This window comes from Thermobia domestica, chromosome 10 (assembly GCF_964235325.1).
Source record: "Thermobia domestica chromosome 10, izTheDome1.hap1.1, whole genome shotgun sequence".
NCBI lineage: Eukaryota > Metazoa > Arthropoda > Insecta > Zygentoma > Lepismatidae > Thermobia > Thermobia domestica.
The window spans coordinates 63,017,205-63,036,769 of NC_137463.1; the positions used below are offsets into that span (position 1 = coordinate 63,017,205).

Sequence of the window (19,565 nt, forward strand, 5' to 3'; positions counted from 1 at the left end):
AAATGACCGATGCAGTTGGACCCTGGCTCCTGTAAAAGAACAATGTGTTCCTCCTTCGCCAAAACCCGATCAGATTTTCTGTCTTTTCTCCGCATCATCATTGTTTCGTCACGTCTTTCGTCACGTCCATATGTAGTATCATAATGATATCTTCAAATCATAATAAATGTATTACCAATTTAGACTTCCAGAGGCCTAATACCTTTTGATCAACATAATATAATATTATGACTTTGTTTAATAGGAGTTGCCTTTGTTTCACGTTCCTTTGTTTATGGGAACATAAATAACTTTACTACCAAAACGATATCTTATTTTTAACTTTATTACAATACCTTATATTTAATTAAGTGATTATAAAATGAATTTTAAATCTTCAATTCAAGCAAATCCTTTAACATGTTCTGACATAGTAGTGAGGGATCGTAGTATTTTAAGAGTATCTTAGTTTTTCTGATCAGAATCGGAATTATCGCAAACAGTGAAATATACGTGATCTTCTTTTTGTATATAGATTTTCAAATCTGCAATTGAAGCAAATGATCGAGTAAAGATAGGTTTGCATATTAAAGATTTATTCTACTTTCCAGTTTAGGAGCTAAATTTTTAAAAAGGCTGAAACACGCTTTCTCCATCTTTTGAAAAGTTTAGAATGTTGTATCTTTAACTTTAGCAAATTCCTGCATTGAACACTTATGTGGTATATGAGGAAAAATGTCAAAGTAGTTGAAATTGTTTTCTTTTATCCTTAGGAGAGGAAGTATCAGAAATGAAGAAATACGCATTTCATTACTTTAATTAGAAGTCTATAGGCATATTTCAGATATCTATCTTAAGCGAATTTGTACATTCAATAATGACTGATTAAATAAGAAGAAATTTCAGCGTTATAGAATTAAATCAGTTTTTGCTTTTAGTAGGTGAAATATAGGAGCGAGCTTTTGAATTCGTGACAAAAGACAAACATAGATCAATTTGTACTGTTCTACCTGTGTAGTAATATATCTCAGGCGATTTCTGCTCTTTTATGTAGTAATATAGATTAAATCTTCTTACAATTGCATGTAAATATGTATAATTTTAGTTCGAACACTCACTCGTTGTCAAGATAACGGGAAGTTTGCAAGTTATCAAAAATTTGCTACTATATGTAAAAAACAAAATCAGAGACTGGTGAAAGTCACAAAAATATATGAGAAATATTTCTGGCTAGTATGAATTGACGCTTCATGTATCTAACAAGATTTTTCCAAACCGATTATTATAATTAGTCATATTGAAATTTCAAATTATTATGCATATTTTAAACATCAAACGTTAGAGCCATGATGATAAACTAAGTTATTGCCTGTTACAATTGAAACTAATTTCGTACCGTTTTAATTAAAATTGTTTTGTATTGCTATAATGATAAATTAGTCGAACTTAGTCATTCTCGAAAAAAATATAATAAAAACTGTCTGTATTTAATTGTGTAACAATACTTGTCTAGTTGTAGTCATGAAGCTATCTTAATATTTATTTCTTAGGTAAAAATGTTTTTTATTATTACCACATTTTTAACGTTATTTTTACTGTTTAAGGAACAGAAGTAGTTTATACCTTTTCAAGCCCTGTGTAACAATCAATCTATGGTTTCTTAATTAGGATTAATTTAGCTAGTTTAAGCGAAGTGCCTACTACACTTGTGTTCGTTGGATTTTTCTTCTATATTTATACTTTACCTTCACTTTTTGTTTTAAAAAATATATACACAAATACACTAAGCTGAAAATTTGTGTAAATTATACTACCTTTGAATTGATAAACATAAACACACACACACACACACACATACATACATACACAAACACACACTCACATACAAACAAACTATTGCTATTATCGACAAATTACCTTCACCTTTTTGCTAGAATTACCTACGATATTCCTCTTTATTAGGGAAATTTCTCTTAAACTACAGGCACTAGTTTGTACTAAAAATCTCCATAAAAATATTTAAATGATATTTTATTTATTAAATTATTCTTTGTATCTTAGAAATGTGACGAAATATGAGAGTACGAACACCCATTATAAGTACAAATATTTTAAGTAGCGATATCTTTCAAGCATTTACCTTTTATCTGGAAAATTCTCTTGAAAATCACTGTCTATTATATTAGAATTTAGAATATGTTTATTTTAGAATATATTTTGAAAATGCTTATAATAACATGTTCTTTGAAAATATGTAAAGCCATACTTGCTTCCACAAGATCGGATCACACATATATGTTAGAAGTATCATGTTGTGAATGTACTTGTCAAGAGATGTTGATAATTTATTTTATTAATTTAAAACATTGTTCATTTTAATTTAAAATGGTAAGAAATCTAAAAGATTATATGTTTTGTTAAGGCATGTGTGATGTTTGAAAACATAGTCTGCGAAAACATAGTCTGTAAATACTCTATTTGATTTTAAGCATTCTTGTAATTTTATATCTACCATTAAACATTGCGTTATGTAAGTTATGTAAATGCACAGTGCTGAGATGGCGCTCCATTTTAACAGGAATTTTTTAACGCAAATGTCTTCAGAAAAATCTCATATAGACGTGTATGATTTTGACCCGAATTTTGAAAGCCATGTGCTGTAATGCAAGCATCTGTGGTTGTATAAATCATCCAGTTTTTTGGTCAAAGATCAGTGAAGGAGTGAGACGTGAGTAATTCGTAGACAGTCAATAGTCAGGAGATTGAACAGCGATAACAGTTGTTGTCGAACAAGAGGAAGATATCGGAACTCCACGAAATGCTTAACAATTGTGTCGCCGAGAATTAGTAAACAGGACTTAGTGCTGAAATACTGTAAAAATTGCAGCATTACGCAGAGTGGATCTTTCGTGAATTGGAGGTCAAATTTATCAAGTTGCAGATATGGACCTGTTAACCTTTTCCTACTTATACATTAAGAGTAGATCACCTACTAAAATTTACATAACTTGGATTTCGCTAAACAAACACAAATTCTACACACTAAATTTTAATCAGAATACATGTTATCTGTTGTCATAAGAAGTATCTTTTATTTACCTCTACGGTTCTGATTTGCAGTCTCAAAACAGTGGTGGAGAAACTCCAAAGTCTATGCACATTATAAGTGTGTTCTTAAAAGCTTTGGGAAGATAAGGTAATTTAGGATGTACCTTAGGATAACGTCACCAATCGTAGTTCACTCCAATTCGCTCAACCAAAATTGAGGCTACACTCCACTTAGGTTTTAAAGGAATAACAGCCGAAGTTGACATGGCGAAGATGCTGCAAGGCTTACGCCTTTGTAATGATCCAAAATTCTCAAAATAGTTTACTAGTTCCGAATGGCATGGTGTAGATGCTGTAAGCCTTACGCCATTCCTAACGATCCTAGAGACAAATTAGGTAGAGTAGGACATTTGTTAGGATCTCAATTCTCCTAATATTTTACAAGTGCCGAATGACATGATTTTGTGACGATCTCAAATAACAAAATCAAATAGTTTAAGTAATTTTACGATAGTGGCTTACCCACCCCCAAAGTTGATTAGTGTGTTTCATTACGTTCTTACGCGTAAATTATTAAATATCTATAATGACTAATGTAAGGGATCAACTTTATATAAACAAGCGTTTGGCTTTTCTAAGCTGTTTCTGACGACACAAGCACAAACGTAGAAAACTAAATTTATTTAGTTTTAAACTAGCGAATGAAAACCAGATATTCGAAATTAGGAAGAAAGTAGGGTAGATATTATTTGTCCTTGTAGTTTCTAAGCCCATAATTAGGAATTAATCACTATAATGTAATTGGTGACGAAGAAAAGCTTTTCTAAATAGTTATTATTATGATATAGGTTAAGGGAAAAATATTGGTGTATATAAATTAATTTAATGTACGATATTTCGTATTTAGATTAGGTAACACAGCTTCAGGTGATGAAAATAATTCTGCTGTGTAGAACGGAATATGTAAAGAATAAATACGATCAAGAGAAAAAATACAGACAGAGCATTACTGGCAGAGAAGCATAATGAATAAAGTGAGATATGCTATGTCATGTATTCCTGAAAAAATAAAAGAACGACAATTCATATCTTTTTGGCACGCAAGTAGACATAAGCATAAAACGAATGAAGTTCATGTTAAAATCTGAGAAGATAACGAATAGCAACAAAATTTTTCACAGTATAAAGAAAGAAGACGAAATAGGCTACTCAAATAGAACAAAAGTATATAGTTACAGCTAGATATACACTATCTCCCATATAAACATTAAGAGTATGAAAGAATTACTATTGATTTAACATCTACATAGGACACAACTAAGTGCTTAAAACTAAGTTATTTTAGGGTGCATGACTGTAGTTTTGCGAGTCGGTTTGGCAGTAGCGATTCGAGCCGCTCGGTGATTACTACCAAAGGTCCAACTAGGCCAAGCAAAATACCGACCTTTCCTTTTGAAAATCGTAAAATTGCGGAATTTAGTAACTTATTAAAAGTTAAATTAATTGTCGAATTAGGTTAAAATTTGGAAATATTGTTATATTTATCAATTAAGTTTAGCAGAAATTATCCCTAAGTTCACTAGGTAGGGAAGAAGTCAAATTTTCAGGAAGTAAAATGAACATAGGGTATGACTTTATTGAGAATTATTTTTTTTAAAATCCCATTAGTCTTCAGCGATAATTTCAGAAGAGACAGCTAAATTCACCTGAGGTATTGATAGGGTAATATCCTTGTTTGTTCACCTGTAAAGCAGTGATTTTTTAAATGTAGAATCCTATTTACCTAGAAAAATGTTTGTGGAATACAAAAGGTCAAAATTAAATTTTTAATGGTTTCCGAAAAAATCGTTAAGGAAATAGTAAACATTGAAATGTAAATATCAAGTTGAATAGTTCGCAGAAATTCGGAATAGGCTTAAATCGAGTGATATATTTGTATATTAATATAAAAGACTTCCCGTTATGTAACGTTATGTTGTATAACGTTAATGCTCAAATATGAACGATGAATATTTAAAATTTTCGACAATTTAATTTAACTTACTCTTAATCGCATAAACAGGAAGAATATGTAAAGAAATGATAACAAAGTATAGAAATATAGACATTAAACGAAACAATTACTGGATTTAGACAATTTTGATAATATGAGAGACAAATATATATTAGAGACTTTTCTATAATAATGTAATGGCAGAAGCAAAGAATAATAATAATAATAATATATATATATAGAGAGAGAGATAGATAACATTTAATATCTGCTTAATTATACAAATGTATTAAAAAAAACAGAAAGGAAAAGAAAATGAAAGTACATAAGTTATAATAGTTGTTATATATTTATAGGGTGAATCGAACAGTGCAAAGCACAAGTCGAAGAATTCGCTAATTGATTAATATATATTTAAATAGATACGGTTATGTTTTATAGTCAACACAAAGTGTAGACTCTGGATTCCGTATCTAAGTTGTATTAAAACAATAAAGGTGTATTTTATAAACATATTTTCAAAGATCAGACTCGGAGGTCTACATTAGGGGTTTATAATAATTAGCAAGAATCAAATACTTCTCTAAGGCTAAGACAATACTTTTCCGGCATAGATATAAGAAATCAATAATATACTGTTTTGACTTACTACGATTTTAGACTAGAGCTAAGTTCTCTGTTGTTTCAGGGCCAAAATACACGAAGGATTTATGGTAATAAATTTGGTTATTGCATATTTATATTTAATGATCAAGACTTTAATTACAATTAATATTGGGTAGTGCACATATAGTAATCAGGATATTAATATTTTTAATCTGATTTAGACTTTACTTTCAGTTAATAGACATAAACTAAACTTATTTTACTGACATATATTAACTTTTTAAGATTGAACATTATTACGTCAGGTCGACCTAATTCACCATTTTGTATATTCATATATGAGCTCCAGGTTGGTGTATATGAGCGGGAATCGAAATTATAACGATATTTAATTGTACATAATTGCAGTAGTTATATATTATTTTAAGTATTACATTTTTGTCTTTATAGATTTAAAAAAATATAATATTTTTATACTTGGACAAGTGCCGTAATTCAGTTTTAGAACTGTAGGATGTTTTAGTGTATTTTAATATTCGAAGTATGTATTATTTAACACTTACCTTAACAATGTTCAATATATTATTGCACACACATAAGTTTAACATCACTATTACGAAGGAATTTACACGGACTCTAAAAACACAAACTTTCAAAGAACAACAAGACGGTTCTAAGTCTTTCACCTTCCAATGAACCAAGTTATTCTTTCACAGGAAGTGGGAATATGACTCCAGAGAATTTCTAAGTGAAAAAGTATTTCCAGCTATAATGATAGTTGAACCCCAGATTTCTTTTGAAATATTGGAACATTATCACCAAACAGTGCCTGAAACATCGTCAAGTTGGAGAACTTCAGTTCGAGTCCTGCCTGGTCCCTAACCACATACATTTAGACTTTTTACTATAAGGAAAATCTTGTTCGATTTAGACCATTAGTTCGATCCTAGATCATTGACTTATTGTCATGATTCCGACTATAGTAGTCAATTCTAGTTTCGTTATTAGAACTTAATCATCATCCTATGGTTCAATACCAGTTATTTCACTATCATCATATTACATTCATTATACAAGTGCTGTATCAGTGTGTAGTGATTTAAGTGCTATAGTGTCAAATTTAATATATTTCAGTGAAAACTGATTAGTGATTGACGTGAAAATTGATTAGTACAAATCGATGGAAAAATCAAACCGTAAGTACATTAATATTGTATCTCAATTTTCAACAAGTTATGATTAATATGTATATGGGGAACATTCTACTTAAGACGGTAACTTTTTAAGAGAATTAGCAACTTTGGGACTTCGTAACAACAACTTTTCTCCAATTTCCTGTTTCAAGGTTTAAAAATGAGGAGATCATGTGTTAAACTTAGCTGAGATATTTGCTTCCAAGAAACTTAAAATTCATATGTCAGCATTCTGATGATTCAAAGTCCACGCAGGGGGATCCAGAACAGATTTCTGGGGGGGTGTTGAGTTGTCATACTGCTAGTTTTAAGGGCTCCAAACTTTAGGATGGGTTTTATTTATATATATAAATTTTGAAAGTTTCCTCTTCTGGCCCGCCCCTTGGTTCACGTTCATCGTAACTTCACTAGATAAGACAGTAAACAAACTTCTTCATAACAACTGAAAAATTGGCATTGAGTGCAGTACATACAGATATATAAGATGTTCTTTATGAATGATATGGACATTCAACTCAACTTCAGTTTTTTTAATGAATAAATACTACAATATAATACAACCCATTTTTGGGAGTACATTTTGAAGATTTATAAACAGTAATATTCCAAGTTGAAATCTGAAATGAAATCTTTGAGTTTTACGTCCCACGAATATGCCTGTTAGGCTAAAAGGAGACGGTGATGATGAGTAATGACTCAAATGGTGGAATGAGGAATGTGGGATGAAACGGGAGAACTCCGAGGAAACCCACGCAACACAAAGGTCACTTCGTGGGGGCTGGGATCGAACCCGGGACCGCAAGCACCAGAGGTGAACACTCTATCACAGATCAACCGCAGTCCCCTAATTTTCCAAGTTATTGTAATATTTCATTATTTTGTGTTTATTAATAATCCTTTTGTAGCAGATTCATTATTATAATATTTATATTATACGATTAGGGAAAGTTAATTTTCAGTATTTTGAGTTCAATTTTATACATAATTTCAGTAATTTTATTCAATTTTTGGAAAATTAAATATTACTTATGTATATTACATATATAGGGCGTCCCATAAGTCAGGCTCTTTAAAATGGGTAATGAACGAATTTTTGGCTGAGGGCATATCAAGGGATCTTGAAATTTATTTTGTAAATTTAAAACATTGTTCATTTTAATCTAAAATTGTAAGAAATCTAAAAAAGATTATATGTTTTGGTTATGGTATGTTTGATGTCTGAAAACATAGTCTGCGAATCTAAATGATGTAAATTGTCTATCTGATTGTAAGAATTTTTGTAATTTTATGTTTAACATATTACACATTGCATCGCACAGCCCTATGGAAGTTATGTAAATGCAGAGTGCTGACATGACGCTCCATTTTTTGTTAATGTAAATTTCTTCAGAAAAATCTGATACGCACGTGTATGATTTTGACCCGAATTTTGAAAGCCATGTGCTGTAATGCAAGCATCTGTGGTTGTATAAATCATCCAGTTTTTTGGCCAAGAGTTAGTAAAGGAGTAAGACGTCAGGAGTTTATAAACAGTCAACGGTCAGGAGACTGAACAATGATAATAGTTATTGTGGAACAAGTAGCAAGATGTTGGAACTCCACAAAATGCTTAACAATTGTGTCGCCGACAATTAGTAAACAGGATTTATGGTTGAAATACTACGAAGATTGCAACATTACGCAGAGTGGATCTTTCGTGAATTGGAGGTCAAATTTATCAAGTTGCAGACATGAACCAGTTAACCTTTTCCTACTTATACATTGAGAATTTATCACCAACTTAAATTTACATAACTTGGATTTCGCTACACAAACACACATTCTACACACTAAATTTTAATCAGAATACATATTATCTCTTGGGATAATAAGTGTCTTTTATTTACCTCTACGGTTCTGTTTTGCCGTCTCAAAACAGTGATGGAAAATCACCAAGGTCTATGTCCTAAGCACATTATAGGTATGTTCTTAAAAGCATTGGGAAGATAAGGTAATTTAGGTTTTACCTTACGCTAATGTCACAAACCTGGGTTCGCTGAAATTCGCTCTACTAAAATTAAGGCTCTATTCCACTTTGGTTTTAAAGGAGTAACAACCCAGGGCGGAGATGCTGCAAGGCTTACGCCTTTATAACGATCCATAAATCTCAAAATTGTTTACTAGTACCGAATGGTATGGTGTAGATGCTGTAAGGCTTAAGCCTTTCCTAACGATCCTAGAGGTAGAGTAGGACATTTGTTACGATCCCAATTCTCCAAATATTTTACAAGTGCCGAATGACATGGTTTTGTAACGATGTCAAATATGAAAATTGAGTTGTTTAAGTAATTTTACGATAGTGGCTATCCCACTCCCATCCTTGATTGGTATGTTTCATTACGTTCTTACGACTACATTATTAAATACTTATAATGACTAATGTAAGCAATCATCTTTATATAAACAAATCTGGCCTGTCTAAGCCGTTTCTGACGACGCAAGCACAAACGTGGAAAACTACATATATGTCCTGTATATGTTTAAACTAGCGAATGAAAGCCAGATATTCGAAATTAGGAAGAAAGCAGGGTCCATATTATTCGATCTTGTGGTTTCTAACCACATAATTAGGAATTAATTACTATAATGTAATAGGTGACGAAGAAACACTTTTCTAAATAGTTATTTTTATGAGATAGGTGAAGGGAAAAATATTGGTGTATATAAATTAATTTAATGTACGATATTTCATATTTAGATTAGGTAACACAGCTTCATGCTGATGAAGATAATTCTGCTGTACAGAACGGAATATATAAAGAATAAATACGATCAGGACAAAAAATTCAAAAAGAGCATTACTGGCAGAGAAGCAAAATAAATAAAGTTCGGTTTGCTTTCATGTATTTTTGAAAAAAAACCAAACTCATGTTTTTTTGGCATGCAAGTTACATAAGCATAACACGAATGAAGTTCATGTTAAAATCTGAGAAAATGTGATACGTATTTTATGAAGGATAATGCATAACAACAAAATATTTTAGAGTATAAAGGAAAGAGACAAGATAGGCTACTCAAATAGAACAAAACTATATAGTTATAGCTAGATAGACACTATCTCCCATATAAACATGAGGGGTATGAAAGAATTGATTTGATTTAACATGTACATAGGGCACAACTAAGTGCTTAAAACTAAGTTATTTTAGGGTACATGGCCGTAGTTTTGCGAGTGGATTTGGCCGTAGCGAGACGATCCGCTCGGTGATTTCTACCAGACTCTAACTGGGCGGAGCAAAACACCGACCTTTCCTTTTGAAAATCGTAAAATTCCGGAAGTTAATGAGTTATTAAAAGTTAAATTAATTGTCGGATTAGGTTAAAATTTGGAAATATTGGTATATTTAACAATTAATTTTAGAACAACTTTTCCCTATGTTTCCTAGGTAGGTAGGAAGTCAAATTTTCAGGAAGTAAAATAGGTATAGGGTTTGACTGTATTGAGAATATTTTTTTGAATCAAATTAATCTTCAGCGACAATTTCAGAAGACGCAGCCAAAGGCATCCGATATATTGATAGGGTAATAGCCTGGTTTGTTCGCCTGTAGAGCAGTGATTTTTTTAATGTAGAATCCTATTTACCTATAAAAGCGTCTGTGGAATACAAAAGGTTAGAATTAAATTTCTAATGATTTCCAAAAAAATCCTTAGGAAAATAGTAAATGTTTACAATGTAAACATTAAGTTGAATAGTTCGAGTGATGTATTTTTATATTAATATAACAAAATGCATAAAAAATGCTTCGTTGTGTAACGTTGTATTATATAACGTTAATGCTCAGTTATGTAGGATGAATATATAAAATTATCGACAATTTAATTTCACTTACTATTAATCGCATAAAAAGGAAGAATATGTAGAAAAATGATAACAACGTATAGAAATATAGACATTAAACGAAACAATTACTAGATTTAGACAATTTTGATAATAGGAGAGACATATATATATATATATATATATATATATATATATATATATATATATATATATATATATATATCAGACTTTCTTATAATAATGTAATGGAAGTAGCAAAGAACAACAATAATAATAATACACTATTAATGTATTTAACAACAGAAAAAGGAAAAGAAAATGAAAGGAAATAAGTAGTTTATAGGGTGAAATGAACAGTGCAAAGCACAAGTCAAGGAATTCCGTATTGATTAATAGGCATTTAAATAGATATGTTATGTTTTATAGTCAACACAAAGTGTAGACTCTGGATTCAGTATCAAAGTTCTATTAAAACAGTAAAGGTGGATTTTATAAAAGTCTTTTGGAAGATCAGACTCGGAGGTGAACATTAAGGGTTTATAATAATTAACGAGAAGTAAATACTACTCTAAGGCTAAGACAATACTTTTCCCGGATAGATATAAGAAATCAATAATATACTATTTTGACTTACTACGATTTTAGACTAAAGCTAAGTTCTCCGTTGTTTGATGGCCAACAAACCCGAAGGATTTATGCTAATAATTTTGATTATGACATATTTATATTTAATGAGAAATGCACATCTTATATTCATTTGGAGGAGACTGTAATCACATACACCATGAGTGGCAATTTATCTGCAGGGCTATAAGGAACGCAAATATACTACTGATAAATAAACAGTATTAAGTTGAACGGGATATGGCTTCTCTTATAGCATCAATCTATGAGCGTGAATAAGTTAGTTTTGAGAACGTGTCTAAGCTGCAAAGAAACGTGGATTGCTTCAAATTGTGGCAGTAGTTAAATTTTATCTATTAACTATTAGATAGTTAATTTTTATCTATCTTAAGAATATAGGATGTCTTCATAAAGAATTACATGTATTGTGATTACAAGTTGTTCTAATGAGAGAGTATATATTGCCAAAATTTTTAATGACAGCTGAAAAGTAACGAAAATGTTAACCCCTTCAGTGCGTAATTTTCAGACGCGAACCGCCGTAAAAAGTTTAGTTTTTTTTAGAACTTTGGAATTTGTTACCTTTAAATAACTTTTGAAGCTCTCAAGCAATCACAATGAAATTTTCGGCATTATGATCTTTGTTGCTTCTAATTAGCTACTATAACTGGTCATTGTCGTATTTATGGTTATCATCATCATCATCATCATCATCATCATATGGTTAGGCCCAATTTTCAGATCAAGCCCAATTTTTCTGTGTGGTCTCTTGGGGTTCCTAGGTGAGCGAAAACTCGCTAAATATTGTCGGGAATAACATTACTCATACTATGGGCAATTATATTCGCCATACGCAGTACAAAATAGCCAAAACAAAGTGAAAGCGTATATATACGCCATCCGCACAGCAGGTGAGTTTTGAAGACACGAGTTAACTCGTCACCCACACTGAAGGGGATAATCAAGATTAGGTTGCATGACGCACGTTTTTCTATGCATTTGTTCAATGACGCATGTCTTGAATTTGACAGCATCTGTGCAACATCACCTGTATAATGTACCTGCTATATAGATGGTAAGCTACTCTCACTGAGACTTCGTGAGATAGAACATAAAACTTAGAATTTGAGTGCAAATGGAAACTAAAGATGTGACCACTTAAATTTGAACAAAAGTGAATTAGGCCAACCAATTATTTTGCTAGTAATTTCGTTTGGAGTTCCTACCAAATCTCTGTATACTATTCGAATTTCGTGTAAATTAAATTGGACAGTAGAATTAAACATCAATTCTCGCTGTGATATTAAATGACCCGCTTTGGAATGTTAATACTTTAAAAGTATGATTATTCAAACCAGTTGGAAGTTATTGTCATTATGGATTTCATAGATTTAGAGTGTACTTTATACATTTTACATAGATAGATATGTATTCTACATTCTACATTTGAAATGCTGAATTTGTACTAAAGAAAAACTACAATACTTGAAGAGGTGTGTACAGACTTTTTGAGAAATGCTTTTCATGAGTTTATTAATACATATCATTTACAAAGAAATACTTCTACTTATATGAGTACATTTTGATATGAAATTATATTGAATCGTGAAGTTCAATTGTCTTTCCATTCGCTTTAATGTTTATAGTACTTTTTGCCTTATTTGATCCTCCGCTGCTCCTTATACTACTTTCCAAAGAAATTGAACCATCATTATAGCATTTAGTATTGCCTGTACATTTCTTCTTTTGTAGCGCGAGCTGAAAAGTACAAATTATTGTATATATTAAAATGATAGTATATTATAATTGAGAATACTTTAAACATATATATATATATTATTATTATTATTATAAACTATAAAAGTTTAATGATAACACACAAATAATGCTTATTTAAAATGGAAGTTTGTACCTGAATTGAAACACATAAAGACGAGTATATGTTTAAGATCACCTTATATCAAATGCATGGTTACAGAGAGTTAAGCTGCCGTTAAGATTAATACAATGCAAAAATTGTTAAGCCTCTAAATATTATTAGGGTAAGACGTAGCTATAGTTTGTGATAATTTATTAGCTAAGCAATTAGGAACGCTTATTTGCTTAGCGGAATACATTTATTTCGGATGGTTCAGTATAAACAGATATCAAGTGTAACAGAGTACTCAAAACATTTAAAAGTGGACTGGATCTCTCTCTCTCTCTCTCTCTCTCACTATATATATATGAGAGTACAATTGTAATAAGCAATTGTATTGTTTGGTTTAGAATGATTCCTTAAAAGAGTTAACCCCTTACCGCATGCCGTGCCGTATATGACACATACCCTTTTTCACTTTAGCTTTTTCGTGATTTATCAAAGGCATCAAATGACTGTTTTGTCTCCTGTGTGAGATATTGATGTATATGAATAACAGATTTTGGCATCATCTGTCATGTTCTGTGTGAGTTGTAAGTGTGTCATATATGACACTTACGTATTTCTCGTCGAAATTAAGTGAAAAATCTAAAATTCAAGTTTTAATTCATTTTTCAAGTTCCCATATGAGGATTTCCAATACTGTTTATTTTTTCGCTAAAAGAAAAATGTAGAAATTGGTTAAAATAACTGTTTATACACAGTAACTAGAAAACCTTATACTTTAGTATTATCGTTTGTAACAAAATATGAAAAATGTTTAATTGAAGTACCATAATTGGAAAACTTCACATTTTACTTAAAACAAAAGGAATATTAACTAGTTATGTAAATTTCCATATTTCCGGGAATTGCTGAAGATGGTATAACAAAGCTCAGTAGATACTGGCGACTATCGAAATGACTAGCTGAGTGCTTAAGTTTTTGTTCATAAATATTAGTACAATATATATGCATATTGACAGAAAGGACCTTTTGCTAGAATTTGCACTAATTATCTTACAATTTTACTAAAGCTTCTGATATATTTCATAGATTTCAAAAGAAAACCCATAAACAATATTAAGTTTTCTTTTAATTCTGGCAGTTTCTAAGAATGAAAGAAGTCGTGTCTTGACCTAAATCTATTGCATAAAGTAGTATACATACTGTGCTGATTTCTCTTTATATTTTAAGTTCAATTTTGAGCACAGTACGAGTATTTTGAAAACAAATACAATTGAAACTTATTTTTTATTGCTATGTTCTCATTTTCTAAAAGAAACCAGTTAACCAAAAATTCCTGCGCGTATGAATTCTCTCTTCCCGTATACTCGTCCGGGAGATACATAATCTTAAGTACCAGTTGACGAATCACTATTATTTATAGCCGGGACGTAGAGCGTCAAAGGTGTTATAAAAACTTCGTTAATGGTGCTAATTTATCTAACGGACGTGGTAGAAATAAGTAATTTTCGTTTGAAACCTGATAGCTGTAGAGGAAAAATATTAATAGTGAAGAAGCGTTTTTTGTAATCCTTTAACCGTCCTAAAATACATTTCTTTTCCACCCTTGTCTAATAAAGCCAAAAGTGACAGAAATCCATTAACATTTCCGGTTTTAGTAGGCTACATAAGGCAAATATAATAGGAAATATCGGTAAGCTGCTTCTGTTTGGCATTGATTGAACATTATAACAATTATTTTGTAATGCTAGATTCAAACCGGGAGTAGAAGAAATCAATTACTTTCTATTTTAACGATGATTGTTAGAGAGTAGAAACGTCAATATATTTTAAGAAGTGCTATTTTGTAATCAGCTCGTCGTTTCGAATATTTTTCATATTTACTCTAATATATTTTTGTTATCAAAACAGGAGGTTTCACAAATCCAGGCGTAAATTACTTAAAACTTTGAGATTAATATGAGGTCATCGTTAGATCTTACATATGACAAAAATTGGTTCCTCTTCTTAAAGTAACGATTTTGATTGAAGAATGGATGGTGAGAAAAGTAAATTGTTCAGAGTAGACTAGTGTTGGCTTGCAGTTTGTATTTTTACTCCTCTCAAATATGTCATAATTTTGAGGAGTGTAGCGTAGGGAGTAATGATGGGAATCAAAGAGGAGCTGAAGCGGCATAGCGTTGATTTCTAATGTTGTGTCGTTGAAATAGTTCAAGTTTCACGCTTTGAACCCTGTGGAAAACCACACTTTTATCACGTAGTAAACATTGTGAAAAAGTTTCGAATAAAAATTTCCTTTGTGTGTATGTGTATTGTCATTCAAGAGCATCACCCTCTTTCAAAGTATGATATTGATTTAAGTACATTTGCACCTCCAACAATGTGTTTCTGAAAATTGCATAGATGTAGTTACATAGATTTAATAACTTACAATACTTAAAAACAGATTATATACGGCTACAAACAAATGTGTGCAGTTTGAATGTTATACAGGATTCATAGTGATTGGACATCACTATTTTTCTTATCGTGATTTGCTAAAAGATTTGAGAAAATAGAGTACATAAATATGTATACAAAATGGAGTATTCTCAGTGTATTTTCTATTGGAGTCTTATTTTAGGATCTTATTTGTGTCCAAATATTTCTAAGACACATTGGAATTTTATTTTAGGTTCTTATATGTGTCCAAATGTTTCAATTTCCATTACGTTTATTATGAGAATATGTGGAAATAATATGTGGAGTTACTTATTTAATGTCCAGAGGTCACTTTAAGTTGAAGTAGACTATCCAAATTGGTATACGTTTTAAAATCCAAAAATCCCTCATAAGTAAAGGTAATCTGTTTGGTGCTTTTACAAAATAACTAACACTGTTCATAGGCCCAGTGGTTAGTAGGCACAGATTGGTGAACGGTGAAGTAAGATTTCTGCTAAGAGACGATTGAAATTTGAACGCCTTATAGTGATTTAGATTTTATCTTGCACTGTACGTTCACCTCTCATATCACCTCGGTACTGAAAAGGGATGCTAAATGTTCTTATAAAAAGAAAAGAAGTAAGAAATTATTTCTCTTAGTGCTTGTCGTGTTTACAGGAAAATAGTTAATTGAAAAGGTTTATATTCTTGTAAAGTACTTCTGTGTTTAACAAAAATTATAAGTAATGTGCAACACTTGAATTTCATTATTTGAATAAAGGGAATTTCCACAAATGTTAAAACTTCATATGGAAGTTTTCCTATTACGGCTCATATTCTTCATTATTATGAAATATTATTGCCCTTAATTTAGCGATATTTGTTATTAGAACTGGTATTTTGTAACCGATGTAGCACCTCTATTTTACTTTCTTTCTAATTGATATTCTGTATCCTTTGTACGAATTGGTTTACGATCTTCTGAAATTAAATATATATTTGTATTTTTCATTAATCAAATCAATATTTATTCTGTCTTCGAAGACAATATCGCAATAAATCCATGTTTACAGTTAATGACAGCGTAATAAGTAAGAGTCCTACGTTTCAAACAGGTGTCATTTAATGGGATATGTCTTGTGACCAAGGCGGTTTTATTGAAAGTTATTTTTTATCATTTATATTTATATATGAAGTACATATATTGAAGTATATAAGAAGTACAAGATGTATTATTTCATGTAGCAAGTACACAAATATATGTTTTCGATCTCAAAATACATGGAGCAACATTGAAAATGCTCAGGGGCCAGAGTATCAGAAGATAATGCAAGCTATATTATAGATTGGTTGTGGCTTTATGTTTGCCATTCAGCTAGGGTATATATATATATATATATATATATATATATATATATATATATATATATATATATATATATAAACCTGTTTGTGTATTTTGTATTCCTTCCTCTCTAGCCCTGCAAGTGTTCGTTTATTTTACATATTTCGGATTCGATTTGTCATATTGCATTCTGTATGAAGCAGCTTATTCACTAACATTCCTGTAAAGCAGCACTATTAAGTTTGGAACTTTATAGGAAAATGTCACGTTCAGTGTTAGGTAACAGTGTAACTTATGCTTGATAAGAAATAACGCTTAATTGATAACCACTAAAACAAAAATATTATTATTTATTTTTGTATCATATTACAATATATATCAGTTTAAGTTATGTCTGTATGTGAGAAAGCAAAACAATCACTATCATGGTTTTTTTGTTAATTTTAATTTCTTCGCATTTTTCTGGAAAATGTATGCTGTGTCTTTCATTATGACTGTTTCGCTAATTGTGTCCTGTTGAGCTAGGATTGCATCTATATCTTGTCAGTGTGCATGTCTTTCCAGCATGTGTTTTATGTTTTGTAGCTGACTTGTGTACCGTATCCTGTAATCAAATAGTAGCATTATAAATTACATTTTAACATTTAATGCAGAAATTGGTAATCTAAAGATGAGAAATCACATATTAAATTATGAAATTAATGTTTATAAGATACTAATATCATTAAAATTCAGTATAACATCCAAATTAAAAGAACTCTTACAGAAGTTTAGATTATGCAAAAGTATTTCAGAAAATTGGTAAATGTTTATTTGAATACATCAGATGAGCAGATATAAACCATTTTCTGGTAGGAAGATTATTAGGATATTAGTGGTCATAAACTTAACATCTACTGTTGAAGAGAATCTTTCTTCTCTTTCATTGACGTGGTAGCGGAAGTAAGGAATAAGAAAGGTGCCATTCCAGATGAAATCACCAAATTTTTTCATATTTTTTTTAGATTTTCCTCAAAATTTGTATATGTGTTGTGGTACTCAAACAGAACACACCTGTAAAATTTTAAAGATCTACTTCAAAGGGGACTGATGTAGGAGGCATTCTAAATTTTGGGAGAGCTTTGTGCAAGAAACACCTAAGTTCGCCTTGGACATCAAGTGCTGAAACCGTTAGATCTCTGTAGATATTGAAGCTATTTTAAAATGGTTTTCAATACAACAATCTTGGAATTTGTAGATAGGATAAAAGCATTTAATGGTCTACTGTTGTTCTAGTTAGTAATTTCAATAAGTGTATAAGGAGATGGTTAAATAAATGAAAAGTGAGATGGAAAGAATAAACGCATTTCGAAATCCTACTCGTACGGGGTTGTCCGCTACAAAATCCATATAAAAACCGGGATTGGATCAGTAGTTTCTTTTGGTGTAAAATTCTTGTATATTATCTGTTTACAATGTTATGAGTCTGTTTTTTTTTTCAAAGACAGCTTTTCTACCTACTTTTCCAAGCTACATAGTCAAATTAAAACCAAAAAACCTATTATAATGAAGAATGTACTAAATTTCTAGATTTTGTGCGATGAAGTAATTCGTTTTTGCGAATTAACATGATTACCTTGTTCTTCCTTACAGATGTGCTTTCAATTTTCTTTATCATATACGTATAAGTGGCCTAACACATTTTTACAACACTCAGTGCTAGTTATCCTAATATATAATGATAATCTCATCACCAATAAGCTTATTGATACTCAATTATAGTCGGTACTGGTGTGCTATAAAGGGTATTTGCAATCGTGTCAATTTCTTGCATTAGATGAAGATACTTGATTAAGGTTTGGCTAAAGAGTAGAAAAGCAAAGATTAGTAAGATACGAAAACAAAATTGTGAAACTTTTATATTGAATTACATTAAAAAGACTAAGGTATAGAAACAATTCAAAATATAGCGAATACAAAATATTATGTCAATGATATCATTGAACAATTTGATGGTTTTGATGGTTTTTATCCTTATCGGCATCTGCACTACAAAAAAGTAATTGGAAGTACTCCGGAAGTGCTTCCAGGAGGGATTTGATTGTAACAAAATATCAAGAAGGAAAAGTGAGATAATATTTTAATTCTTTTATTTTATTGCACACAAAAATTTAGCAAACGTTGGTGTAAAGTTATGTTTGAAAATAGTACATAAACATGTTAGAATATATCAGATATTTGAGAGGAATAGTATCAAAATCCGCCACATCCATTTCGCTTAGTTTTAAGTGATCTCGCAAAGCGTGCAGTGAAGTTCCATATACACGCGTACAAAATCCCATATTTGAACTAGTTTTTTAGTATGAAATATTAAGTTTTTAAACAAAATTTTGTGTCCGCGGAATTCACTTAGATCAAATATAACAAGCAATGTATAGGGTGTTAATGAACTATACCGACAAACTGTAAGTGATAATTCCTTACATTCAAATATGAGAAAAACTTCATATGGAACTATGGGGGAAAGCGCCTAGTTTCAGAGTTAGGGCTGGCTAAAAACGCGAAAAAGCCAAATTTCAGAAGCTCTATTTCGAATTCGAGAGACTGTGGATGGTGTTTCTGATCAGCGTAAAGGAAGTCACGCATACGCAATCCAAAAACGCATATTTCAATATTTTTCAATTGGTGTACA

The 19,565-nt window shown here is 30.9% G+C and overlaps 1 long non-coding RNA gene across 4 annotated transcripts in view; it reads right to left on the reverse strand.

Moving 5' to 3' along the window:
* LOC145661996 (uncharacterized) overlaps positions 1–19,565 on the reverse strand; it is a 190,124-nt gene that overhangs the window by 76,247 nt on the left and 94,312 nt on the right. Inside the window, exon 2 of one of the 4 annotated variants that reach the window (XR_014126932.1) lies at positions 12,843–13,022. The exons of the other annotated variants lie outside the window; for them this stretch is intronic. This is a non-coding gene — a long non-coding RNA (uncharacterized LOC145661996). Of the gene's footprint in view, positions 1–12,842; positions 13,023–19,565 lie in introns of those variants that run through there. 4 annotated transcript variants of the gene reach the window in all.